Here is a 12,871-nt window from a genome sequence, read left to right on the forward strand (position 1 = left end):
CTCAGATTTTTTATCACTTTCCTGCTGCTTGATGTATAGGGCTAGTATTTTTTTCTTTAAGTCACCAAAAAGGGGGAAATGCAATATATGTAAAAGGCACTAAAGTTATTTCCGGCGCTGGCAGCTGCCTTATCTGTGCAGTGCGAAACATAGCACATCCATATCTATCAATTGTTTTCATGTACATTGGAGCTAATTAAGATGAGTGCTCATTGTATGCCAGCATAGACTCATTGTAAAAACAACCTGCATCCTGATGTCATTTTTAAAAAAATATATCTTAGCGCTACAAAAAAACAAGGATGTTCTGCACTAATTTATGGTATCTGTAAATAGAAGTACCATGATAAATATGTTAATTTATTATGGGTAGCAGTGGTCAAAGAGATGCCTGAAATATTTGTCCCAAAAAGCTCTCATTTTTCCAGTACAGCATAAGGGCTCATATTGTTGATTTAAGATCCATGTCCTCTTCACACTTTATAATATCATCATCATCATCATTTAAATTTGCATATCACCCTTCATCCAAAGATCTTAGGGTTGTTATTACTTCCGAATACTAATTACAGTGGTACCTCGGGTTAAGTGCTTAATTCATTCCAGAGGTCTGTTCTTAACCTGAAACTGTTCTTAACCTGAAGCACCACTTTAGCTAATGGGGCCTTCTGCAGCCGCAGGAGCACGATTTCTGTTCTCATCCTGAAGCAAAGTTCTTAACTTGAAGCACTATTTCTGGGTTAGCGGAGTCTGTAACCTGAAGTGTATGTAACCTGAAGCGTATGTAACCCGAGGTACCACTGTTCCAGAAAACATGAGTCTGGGGAGTACTGTTGCATTCATTTTCTGCTTGTGGGCTTTTTGTAGTCATCTGGTTAGCTCCTGTGGGAAGAGGACACCAGACTAGATGTGCCTTTGGTCTGATCCAGCAGAGCTGGATCGAATTCTGTGCATCTGTGCAAACGTTCTCTGAGAATACATAGAAGCAGATTCCTGGAAAGGCCTTGCATGTTTGATTTCTGAATACAAACTCAAACCAATGTTTGCTGCCTTCATTGAGGCAGGATTCAAGGACATTAAATAGTGCCATAGTGCACTGCCAAAACCCCTTTAGATGTCTTGCAACTGCATCTGGGGAGAGGGGCTCTGCATTCAGCATGCTTTGGTTGAGAAAGGAATGCAAATGTTAAGACAAATACTTTTCGTTCCCAGAAGCTGCCCAGGTCCTGCAGTATTTTAGTCTCTCCACTTCTCTTGTTACAACCACTGCCTTTGATTTTTCTGTGTTCCGATTTTGTTTCTCCAAACATTACATGGTACCCCTATTCAGCTTATAGACTCAGAAAACCAGATTGTAGATGGGAGAATACAAAAGACCAGCAGGTGTCTTCTGCTTGAACCTTTGATTATCAGAGAATGCAGTAGCTCATCCTGCTTCTCTGACCTCTCTAACACGTTTGATGTAGAGCACTTGCCCTTCCTATCCTATCTGATGGATGCCAAGCCACACACATCTTCCTCATCTCATAAAGGTAAAATATTGTCCCTCTTCTGTGATGAAATTCACCAAAAACCTTCTGAACACAATAGCCAGGAAGAACGAGTCCTCCCTTACTATTAATGGTACATCAGCATCTTTAATGGGATTAGATACCTAACTGTAATTATTCTCACCTTCAGTGAGGATTGGAAATTGATCCTTTAATTTGGGGTTAATAAATGACTTCCCTCAGGGATAAACTGTGGCAGCTTTCTTTTCACAGAATCCAGGGGTTATATTTGGAGGGGGGTGTATTCTTGTCAGGAGGAAGCAAAGATCAATTTCCTGTGATCAAAGGGGTTAGGTAATTGGAGACCTCCGTTCATTCCCCCCCCCCCAGTCTTTCGGATGTGAAATGAATCCACCTTTGCTTGCTAGCTTTAGGGGGAGGGGCAATTGGGTTTTGAAGTTTAAAACAGCAATGAGTCATTGCCCCCTCAGCTTAGAAACATCTCCAGTTCTTAGCAGAAGGTCTGAGGTTTCCAAAACTCTCCACATCCTCATTATGCACTCTCCCTTTTAATCCTAATAAGGGAAAACACAGACTTACTGACAAGTAGCAGTTCATTTCGTGTGGTGGGTGTTGACTACATTTAACCTGGCAAGCCTGCAGTGCCAATTTATTCTAGGCTGCAGCTAGGGATAAGACATTAGCGGTGCCAAGAAATGGCCCCCATATTGCATTTGATTAGTTACATAGCTTCCTCCAAGGATTAATTACTGAATTTGTGAGTGTATGTGCATCACTTGGCACTCCAGTTGGCTGTTTTCACCTAGGGGCTGTTAACACTTTAAAGGCAGGGTCAGTTCGTTCCGCTGTCTGTGCCTCACACAGTTATAATACAAATGGCCTTTGTCTGCTTCAGTAAAGGCTCTGAGCGCATGAAATCTAAGAAATGTGTGTGTGTGTATTCATTCCTCCAAAACATTTTGTTGAGGGCTCTACAATCCTGAAAAGTGGCACAAAAATCACTTAAATAAATAAGCATGAGGCCATGCTTTATCTTCTATTCCCTTTCGCTTACCATTCGTCTTAGCCCCTTTTCATTACCTTTCTTGTTGTTGTTTAGTCATTTCATAGAATCATAGAATCATAGAATCATAGAATCATAGAGTTGGAATAGACCACAAGGGCCATTGAGTCCAACCCCCTGCCAAGCAGGAAACACCATCAGAGCACTCCTGACATATGGTTGTCAAGCCTCTGCTTAAAGACCTCCAAAGTAGGAGACTCCACCACACTCCTTGGCAGCAAATTCCACTGTCGAACAGCTCTTACTGTCAGGAAGTTCTTCCTAATGTTTAGGTGGAATCTTCTTTCTTGTAGTTTGGATCCATTGCTCCGTGTCCGCTTCTCTGGAGCAGCAGAAAACAACCTTTCTCCCTCCTCTATGGGACATCCTTTTATATATTTGAACATGGCTATCATATCACCCCTTAACCTCCTCTTCTCCAGGCTAAACATGCCCAGCTCCCTTAGCCGTTCCTCATAAGGCATCGTTTCCAGGCCTTTGACCATTTTGGTTGCCCTCCTCTGGACACGTTCCAGTTTGTCAGTGTCCTTCTTGAATTGTGGTGCCCAGAACTGGACACAGTACTCCAGGTGAGGTCTGACCAGAGCAGAATACAGTGGCACTATTACTTCCCTTGATCTAGATGCTATACTCCTATTGATGCAGCCCAGAATTGCATTGGCTTTTTTAGCTGCCGCGTCACACTGTTGGCTCATGTCAAGTTTGTGGTCAACCAAGACTCCTAGATCCTTTTCACATGTACTGCTCTCAAGCCAGGTGTCACCCATCTTGTATTTGTGCCTCTCATTTTTTTTGCCCAAGTGCAATACTTTACATTTCTCCCTGTTAAAGTTCATCTTGTTTGTTTTGGCCCAGTTCTCTAATCTGTCAAGGTCGTTTTGAAGTGTGATCCTGTCCTCTGGGATGTTAGTCACCCCTCCCAGTTTGGTGTCATCTGCAAATTTGATCAGGATGCCCTTGAGTCTATCATCCAAGTCGTTGATAAAGATGTTGAATAAGACCGGGCCCAAGACAGAACCCTGTGGCACCCCACTAGTCACTCTTCTCCAGCATGAAGAGGAACCATTGATGAGCACCCTTTGGGTTCGGTCAGTCAGCTAGTTACAAATCCACTGAGTGGTAGCATAGTCAAGACCGCATTTTACCAGCTTCTTTACAAGAATATCATGAGGCACCTTGTCAAATGCCTTGCTGAAATCAAGGTAGGCTACATCCACTGTGTTCCCTTCATCTACCAGGCTTGTAATTCTGTCAAAAAACAAGATCAGGTTAGTCTGACATGACTTATTTTTCAGAAATCCATGCTGACTATTGGAGATCACAGCATTCCTTTCTAGGTGCTCACAGACTGTTTGCTTAATGATCTGCTCCAGAATCTTCCCTGGTATTGATGTCAGACTGACTGGGCGGTAATTATTTGGGTCCTCTCTTTTCCCCTTTTTGAAAATAGGGACAACATTTGCCCTCCTCCAGTCTGCTGGGACTTCGCCTGTTCTCCAGGAATTCTCAAAGATGACTGCCAGTGGTTCTGAGATCACATCTGCCAGTTCTTTTAATACTCTTGGATGCAGTTCATCTGGCCCTGGAGACTTGAATACATCTAAACTAGCCAAGTATTCTTGTACTATCTCCTTAGTTATTCTGGGCTGTGTTTCCTTTAGTTGTGTCCGACTCTTCCTGACCCCATGGACCAGAGTACGCCAGGCACTTCTGTCTTCCACTGCCCCCCGCAGTTTGGTCAAACTCATGCTGGTAGCTTCAAGAACACTTTCCAACCATCTCGCCCTCTGTCATCCCCTTCTCCTTGTGCCCTCCATCTTTCCCAACATCAGGGTCTTTTCCAGGGAGTCTTTTCTTCTCATGAGGTGGTCAAAGTATTGGAGCCTCAGCTTCATGATCTGTCCTTCCAGTGAGCACTCAGGGCTGATTTCCTTAAGAATGGATAGGTTTGTTCTTCTTGCAGTCCATGGGACTTTCAAGAGTCCAGCACCATAATTCAAAAGTATCAATTCTTCGGCGATCAGCCTTCTTTATGGTCCAGCTCTCACTTCCATACATCACCACTGGGAAAAGCCATAGCTTTTACTATACGGACCTTTGTTGGCAAGGTGATGTCTCTACTTTTTAAGATTACCTGTCTTAGGAAACCAAAAGGACTCTTTCCCTGCTTTTCAACATAGTGCTATCTCTTTACATTTTTCACATATTGACATTAGGCAAGGACCCTCACTATCTAGTTTTATACATCCGCTGAAAACTTTTTTGATTCATGTAGTCTAGCCAGACACATGATTCAGTTACATTTATTTGAAATGCTTTATTGAATCTATCTCTGTTTTTTAATTATGGTTTTATACATATTTGTTTTTAACTGATTTTGTGTATTTTGGTCATGTTTGAGATTTATAATTGTGTGCTCAGACTCAGAAACCTCCCCCCTAAATAAATTCACACTTGACTCAAATTTTAGTGTTGGTTTTTGGCAGAATTTAGGCCACAACTTTATCGATTACAGAAGGTGAGTGGTTGCATAGGCTCTGATTTGACTAGCTCCCTGCACCCTTGCAGGCAGCGCTGACCCAGGGCACCAGCCAAGGGTGAACACCTGGGTAGGTGGAAAGCCGGGAACAGACTGTGTTCACCACCCAGATGCCCCCCTGGACTCAGGCACAACCCCCTCTCAGGGGTTGACTAAACCATCAAGTCCCTGGATTCCTTTAACAGAATACCCTTCACATAGGGATGGCAAGGGCGTTCACCCATCCCTATCACATGAACCAGTGCCTATCTGCAACCTTACAAGTTGTGATGATTTGCTATGCGGCAGGCAAAACCCAAATGGCAACAGCTAATCAGCCAAGTGGGGAAATTCCTGCCATGCCCCTGTCCCAACGACAGATGACGCATGATAACATAGCAAGGTCAAGCACAACAAGCCCTAAAAGTAGGGAGAGGTGGGCAGGTGTTCTGATTGCACGAGCTGAAAGAGGAAGCTCTGGGTCACGTGCATGGGCATATATCCGTTTGGACTGCACCCCATTGGCCAGTTTGAACCCAACATAGAGGGACCTACCAATCAGGTGTTGTGGCTGACCAATCTTACCCACCCACAACACAGGTGATCAGTCTCCAGGTCTCACTGCAACACATGCCCTCTTTTGGAGAGGACACAATTTGGACTTGTGCAACACTTGGAGAATGTCTTTGAGCAAGTGGACTACACATTTACAAAATAAATAAAAACTTGTGGCTTAGACTAGAAAAGAAAGCCACAATCTGTACGCAAACATATTTTAAACCATGATCAAGAGCAGGGGTTGGGGACCTCTAGATATTGCTGAACTACAACTCCCATCATCCCTGACTATTAGGCATGATGGCTGGGGTTGATGAGAGATGCAGTTCAGCAGCATCTGGAGGGTCAAATCTTCCCCTGATCTAGAGACATAGTGTAGCCTGTTCCCAGGTGCAGGCCCAGACAGAAGGGGGGGGCATATGGGCTACTTGGCCCTGGCCTCCGATTCCAAAGGGGGCCTCGGTCAGTATATTCACTATTGTAAATCTATATTTTCCATTTTGTCTTTATATGCAGATACGGTTCAAGACTTGAAATAAAATTATTTGTCAGCATAACTTTTGTGTAAATTATTTATATACTTACTTATTTATAAGACTTCAGTTATCCCCAGGGTAAAAAAGGGGGGGCACATTATCTACCTGGCCCAGGCCTCTCCCTGGCTCTGCAAGGCCCTGCCCAGGTGCACCAGAATTTCCAATTCAACAGATTCTCACACAAAACCAGGAGTTTAAACACAATATTTTTAAAATGCTGCTTGGATGGGCAAGGGTGGCAGAAGCCTTTTACTTTTTCAGTTATTTTAACAATTGTTCTTTTGCTTCCATGCTCTCCCTGCCTCATTTGAGAGCACTCAGGCTACAACCTGAAACCGACTTACTAGAGAGTATGCCCTGCTGAACACAGTGGGACATAAGTCCAAGTAGACATTCATAGCATTGCACTTTAAGTCTGTGAAATTCATACCTATTGTGTTTGGAGGGGGCACCAGCTTCAAATAAATCCCATGCAGCAATGATAGTGTTCAGCATATGCTCAGCCCTATGTTGAGCATAAGGTTAGGAACCTAGGAGCATAGGACAGATCTCTAAGTCCAATGAGCTCAGTATTATCTATACCACAGTTTTTCAACATTCGCTCCCCAGATGTTGCTGCTAACAATTCTCATAATCCCTGACTATTGGTTAAGCTAGCTGGGTATGATGGGAGTTTTAGACCAGCAACATCTGGGGACCCAAGGTTGAAAAACAATGGTCTACACTGACTTTCAGCAGCGCTTCAGGGTTTCAGGCAGAGGTCTTTCCCAGCACTACCTGCTGGGAATTTTGCACCTAGCACCTGCTGCATGCAAAGCAGATGCCACACCACTGGTCTACAGGCATTCTTCTTTTATTTCATTATGAGACACCTTGTGTTTTCCCCAGGGCCTTCGAGCATCAACAGCAGGCACTGGCCACTTGGGGAGGCTTCAACTGTTGCTTGAATGGGGAGAGGAAATTTACAGATGAGCAGAATATCCAAGCTGTCTGTAAGCCTGCATTGTTGGCTGGTCCCAATCCCATACCTCAGTGACTGCAGATAAACAGCCCCAGAAGGCCACATCATATGGCCGAGGACCATGAGCTGTCACTCCTGCTTATGATTCAGTCCGCGTCTCTTCCTGAAACTATCAAGCCACACCAAAAACAAATCACTCTCTTTGGAAGTACTTTCTGCCGGCATGCACAGTGTATTGAGATTCATCTGTTCACTTGCTGACCATATTGAATTTCCCCCCTATATCTGTGCTTAGGGACAGGAAATACGGCTCCTCAAAAACTCGGCTCTGTAGTTACAAGTTGCACTTTTCTGACATTTAATTTAATGTGTCTATTCCTTCTTATCTCCCTCTGCGCACATGCACACACACACTGCTCCTCCCCCTTCCTTCACACAATGCCGTTTACTATATTCCATTTTAGCTCCTGAAATATACACCATTAAAAGGAAGGCATCCTGGGATTTACCTGAGCTTTAATGGTTCTTGCCGTTTATCCCCAAAGAGAGTGGAATTAATCTCTCAATGTTATAGCAATCAGAGGGTTCAGTGGTCTTTCCAAAATTCTGCTAGCCTTAGCTATTTTTAAAACTTGTACTCTCTGCACTCTTTTGTGGATTCTTTAAATTTATTTCCTTGGGTTGCTGCTCTGCCAAATCTTACGATTTAGAGTGAGCCACAATGTTTTGAAAGCAAAAACAAAAATACAATACCATAATGTTATTCATGTTGCATCCATCTGTCTCAAGAGACAATGGAATGCACCTCCAAGCGTAAAGTCAAACTGTTGCATTAGCAGGACTAAAGTGACACACAAACACCTGGGTTACAAGCCTGGGCAGTGTGTATGAAGGTCTGGGTTTACCCAGGCAACAAGACCCCCCACTATTGGCCTTGCTGATGTCATCCAAAAGGGAAATGGAGCAATATGTCCGGCACCAACTTGGCTGCATGAGATCCTGGAAGGAGGCATGCAAGGTGCCTCAAGACTTCACTCTGGACTTGTGTAGGGTTTAACCCTTAGCCTTTTCTTCTCTCAAAGATACCCCACAATGCAGTGGAGGTTTAGGATCAGAGCTTTCCTACTCCTAGACAGGCTACCTTCCCAGGTTGATGAGCCCAATCTGTCCCTCACTTCCTCTACACTACAGCATATGCAGTAACTGCCTTCTTAACCATTGGACCCGCTATTAGTCTCATCTACTCAATATGCCAGAGCCTGTCTTTGCATGCAGAGGAAGTCTCACTGAGGGTTTGAGACCCATTGGCTACCCTCACCTCTTTCAGTGAACCAATCAAAGCTGTGTGGCTGCTGTCGCATGCTGACAGCTTCTAGGAGCAACAGGTGAGAGGTCAGTGCACGGTGGGGACTAAAGGTGGACAAACTACCCCAGAAGGAACACGATGTGTCCTCCACCAGAGGTACCACCCCTCCTTTAACACCCCATACACACCAAATCCCATATAGATACATTAAAACCAAGAAGAAATAGAAATACCCAATTCTAAAAGGCCATAGACAGTTAAAGGTCATAGGCCTAGTTATAGAGAAAAGTTTTTGCCTAACACCTAAAAATATTTAATGATAAAAATATTTAATCCTCTCTGAGAAGAGCATTCCACAAACAGGGAAACCAGTGCAGAAAAGGCTCATTTTCATGTCGCCACCCTCCAGGCCTCTTGTGAAGGGGGCATGCAAAGAAGGGTCTCAGATTATTATGGCAGGATCCAGGTAACTTCATATGGGAAAAGGTGGTATTGTGGTCCTGAGGTGTTCAAGGCTTTATAAGTCAAATAAAACTGCAACAGGAATAGTTGGCACAAAGAAAAAATAAGTCTGACAACTTTCTTTTCGACAATATGAAAGTCTTATACTAAATGAGACAAACTTCAGTAGATAACTTTTGTTTCAAGTACGTGAATACACCCTATGGTACAGTTATTCCTCAATAGGACCACTTCAGAATGGTACTGCCCATGTTGAACACTGCCCATGTTTTTTGTTTTTGTTTTTTTTAAAAAAACAGAATGCTCATGAATTGCTGCTGCATCAGAGAGCAAACTCCTGGCGCTGTGGCTTTGAGGAGGGGAAAAACAATGCAGTAGGGAGGTTGGTGTGGTGCAGCAATCTGTCACTCCCACTGGTGCTTCCAAGCTGCCTCACCCCATCCCTTCCAGGAAGCTGCAACAATGCCAGTACTGGGAAGCCACATAACCATTAAATTATATTTCTGTCTCACATGCATGAGCCTTGCTCCTAGGCACAAGGCAGTTAAATTAGCCAAGTTAGAAACCACACTTTGAAGCTGGCTTGGTTCCCTAACTACTAACCACAGTTTCCTCATGTTCAGACATAATGACAAACTGAGTTTAGTTGAAAATCGGAGAAAGAAACCTCTTGTCACAGCCAAACTGGAGGAGGAGAAGAGGAGAGAGGGATGATCAGCCCAAGGATCACCAGTAAACCAGTTTATTCTTATGTCCAAACATAAGCTAAGCAATGCATGGTTAGCATGGCCTATCACAAACTATGCAAACTGTGCTACAATTATTTGTCATTAATGGGAAGGTAAAACGTAAAGGTAAAGGACCCCTGGATGGTTAAGGGCAGTTGAATTCAACTATGGGGTGCGGTGTCATCTCTGCTTTGTCCACAGACAGCTTTTCCGGGTCATGTGGCCAGCATGACTAAAGCACTTCTAGCACACAGAACACTGTGATGGAAGCCAGAATGCACAAAAACACTGTTTACCTTTCCACCGCAGCAGTACCTATTTCTCTACTTGCGTTGGTATGCTTTCAAACTGCTAGGTTGGCAGGAGGTAGGAAAAAGCAATGGGAGCTCACTCCATCATGCACATTCAAACTGCCGACTGCCGACCTTACGAATGGGAGCCAAGAGGCTCAGTGGTTTAGACCACAGCGCCAGCTGAGTCCCTGCCAATGGTATCATGAATCGTGTGTGGCAGGCAACATTTGTCTTTCAGTTTCATAGATATGTTGCTGGGGTTTGGGGGAGAAGATCCAAGAGGTCTTACCTGCCTCCTGCGTAACAATTTCAAACCTAAAGGTATCTAGGAATGAGTATGGAAGAGAAATGGTACCTATGTAGTCCCTTGAAGATAATCTCTGCACATACAACAAATGTCCCAATGTCAGTGGGACAAGTACAAAATAGAATCATTCTTTTCAGAGGGCATTTTTGTCATTCAAGATGGTATATTTGATCTTCAAGAGCTTACACTCAAGCTCAGATCCAAATTAATACAGAAAGTGAACTTTGCTATGGTAAAGATCAGGCTCCAAAGAAGTAGAGCTTCTATTTGGAGAACAAATAGACTGATAGGACAATATGTCTTGTTTCCACAACTATCCTCTATTGCACCATACAATCCAGTACAAAATACAGAAGCTTTGTTTATCTCATTTTCCCTCAAGGAGTACATTCAATCTGTTCTCAAATCTAACTTGCACCATATCAGAGATGCAAAGCCACCTGAAGGTGACTTTCAGCTCAGTGTTTCTATGATAAAATAGTCAAAAAATTCCAAGTCACAGGGTTCTGAAAACTTCTAGAATTGGCTTGGAGCTAGTGTTGATCACCCAGTAACTATTCCATTTTGGAAATAATCCATTGCCTACTTAAAGACTTCTGATTATTTCCCACTAGGCACGCAATTTGTTAGTAACAAATATCTTTTATGCAGCATTTTTTTGTATGCAAATATCTTTACAGCCAGTATTTTAACTAATCCCATTTTACGGATGGGAAATGGAAACTGAAGCATTCATGTGTATTCCTTGATTTCTCTCCGCAGAATTATTCGACCCTTGATTACTCAGAGCTGATTGTATGGACTGACTTTATTGAAAAGAATCAAATATGAAGTATCACCAACAGTATCATTGTGCTATGATCCCACACTCACACTGCAACTCATCACTTCCATCTCTAACTCACATCGCGACTCATTGCTTGTTGCAGTTTTCAGCTGATGACAATAGATGTGTGAACTTTATTTGAGATAATAATGAAATGTCTTGTCCATATCCAGAACTTATCCACTGGACATGGCCAAGGAGCATAATAAATTGTCCAAGGATTTTTTAAAAATATTTTATATGCTGTACCCCAAATCTCAATCACATGCCTCACTTATATGGGGTTTTTATGGCACACTAACCTGGGAACTTCCTCTCTGCCCAGAACGTTGGAGGCTATACACCACACCCCCTCAACAGTATTTATAGGAACTCAAACACTGAGATCCTGCTCTGTTCCAGTAACAAGAAGCCGAAAGCACCAGCCTGAAGATGACGAGTGAGACCTCGTCGAAACGTCGCCTAGACACCCCAAATATATATATTTGCTTTCGTAGATTTTCACGGGTACAGGAATGCAGGTTTTGGTGTCTTCGGGTGTCTTCCCGTGTAAGAGTTGGGGTGTCTAGGCGACGTTTCGACGAGGTCTCACTCGTCATCTTCATATATATATATATCACTATATATATATCACTTTTCCATTGTGCCAGAATAAAATTTAAAATCCCCCCCCATATTTTTATTAAAGTTTTTCATGTTACAAAACAAACAGATAAAAGGGAAAGGTACACCCATTGTCTCCACTTTCAGTTGCATTGGTGAACTCTGCTAGATCCTTACCATATCCCTGTGGGATTCCTATAGGAATATAGGAAGCAATGGTCCATCAAACTTGATATTGTCTATATTGGCCGGCAGTGGCTCTCCGGGGTTCTCTCCCAGCCCTGGAGATCTCAAGGACTGAACTGTGGCATTATGCATGCAGAGCATGAGCTACAGGGAGAAGCAAGTATTATTGTTTCTCACAAATATAAGCAGCAGAAGCAGCCTGTTTTGCATTCAGCTTGATACAGCATTCAACCAGCAAGTGGATAACTTAAAAGGAAATCTGTCTAGGGCCCTGTAATAGACAGGTACATACGCCCACCTTCCTTCCTTCACAGAACAGGCAGAAATATTCCCCAGCATTTTGTTTATGCAAGAAGAAGAAGCACCATCCAGAATCTGGTCTGTAACCCTGAGACCTGGGTGAGTGAGCAGCGCGGTGCAGCATCATGGCAGACTTGAGGATCAGGGAGGGGAAATTGCTATCTCTCTCTCTCTCTCTCTCTAGGCTCTCTGTCCAGCTGGTGGGGATCTAGAGTGTGTGTTCCTGACCATGGACAGGATCAGCCTATGGCAGAGAGGCAAAATCACCCCTGTGGAAAGCCTGCTAATCAACTCCCCATTTCTAATTCAAAATTAGGTGGTGCAGTGCAAAAAGGGAAATAGACGTATGTTTTCTTACTAATCCTGGACTAGTATAATATTGACGATAGTTTCAACAACTTACAAGGAAATCAACTTTAGCTGACTTTTCAAACAGCCCAGCACTCTGAAAGGCAACAGATCCCCTTTGACATTGTTCAGTGTGGTGATTGACAAGGGAAAATCAAGTAAACATGAAGGTATACTTAGCACCTTGTTTAAAATAGCTTTAAGAGGTGTAATCTAAAGACAATGTCTTTCTTCCTTCTCTTACAGACATACGGAAGGGGGGAGGGGAGGCTATTGGGTTGTTGTTTTTATTTTTATTAGGTATTTTGTGGTTTTATATCCTGATTTTATTCTGTGAACCACCCTGACACCCCCGGGTATAGGGC

General features: G+C 43.3%; 1 long non-coding RNA gene across 1 annotated transcript in view; it reads left to right on the top strand.

Moving 5' to 3' along the window:
- Positions 1-3,190: 3,190 nt before the first annotated feature.
- LOC310689190 overlaps positions 3,191-12,871 on the top strand; it is a 606,488-nt gene continuing 596,807 nt past the window's right edge. Inside the window, exon 1 of the long non-coding RNA XR_014517389.1 lies at positions 3,191-3,693. This is a non-coding gene — a long non-coding RNA (uncharacterized lncRNA). The remainder of the gene's footprint in view (positions 3,694-12,871) is intronic.

This window comes from Podarcis liolepis (genome assembly GCF_965112155.1).
Source record: "Podarcis liolepis genome assembly, chromosome: 1".
NCBI lineage: Eukaryota > Metazoa > Chordata > Lepidosauria > Squamata > Lacertidae > Podarcis > Podarcis liolepis.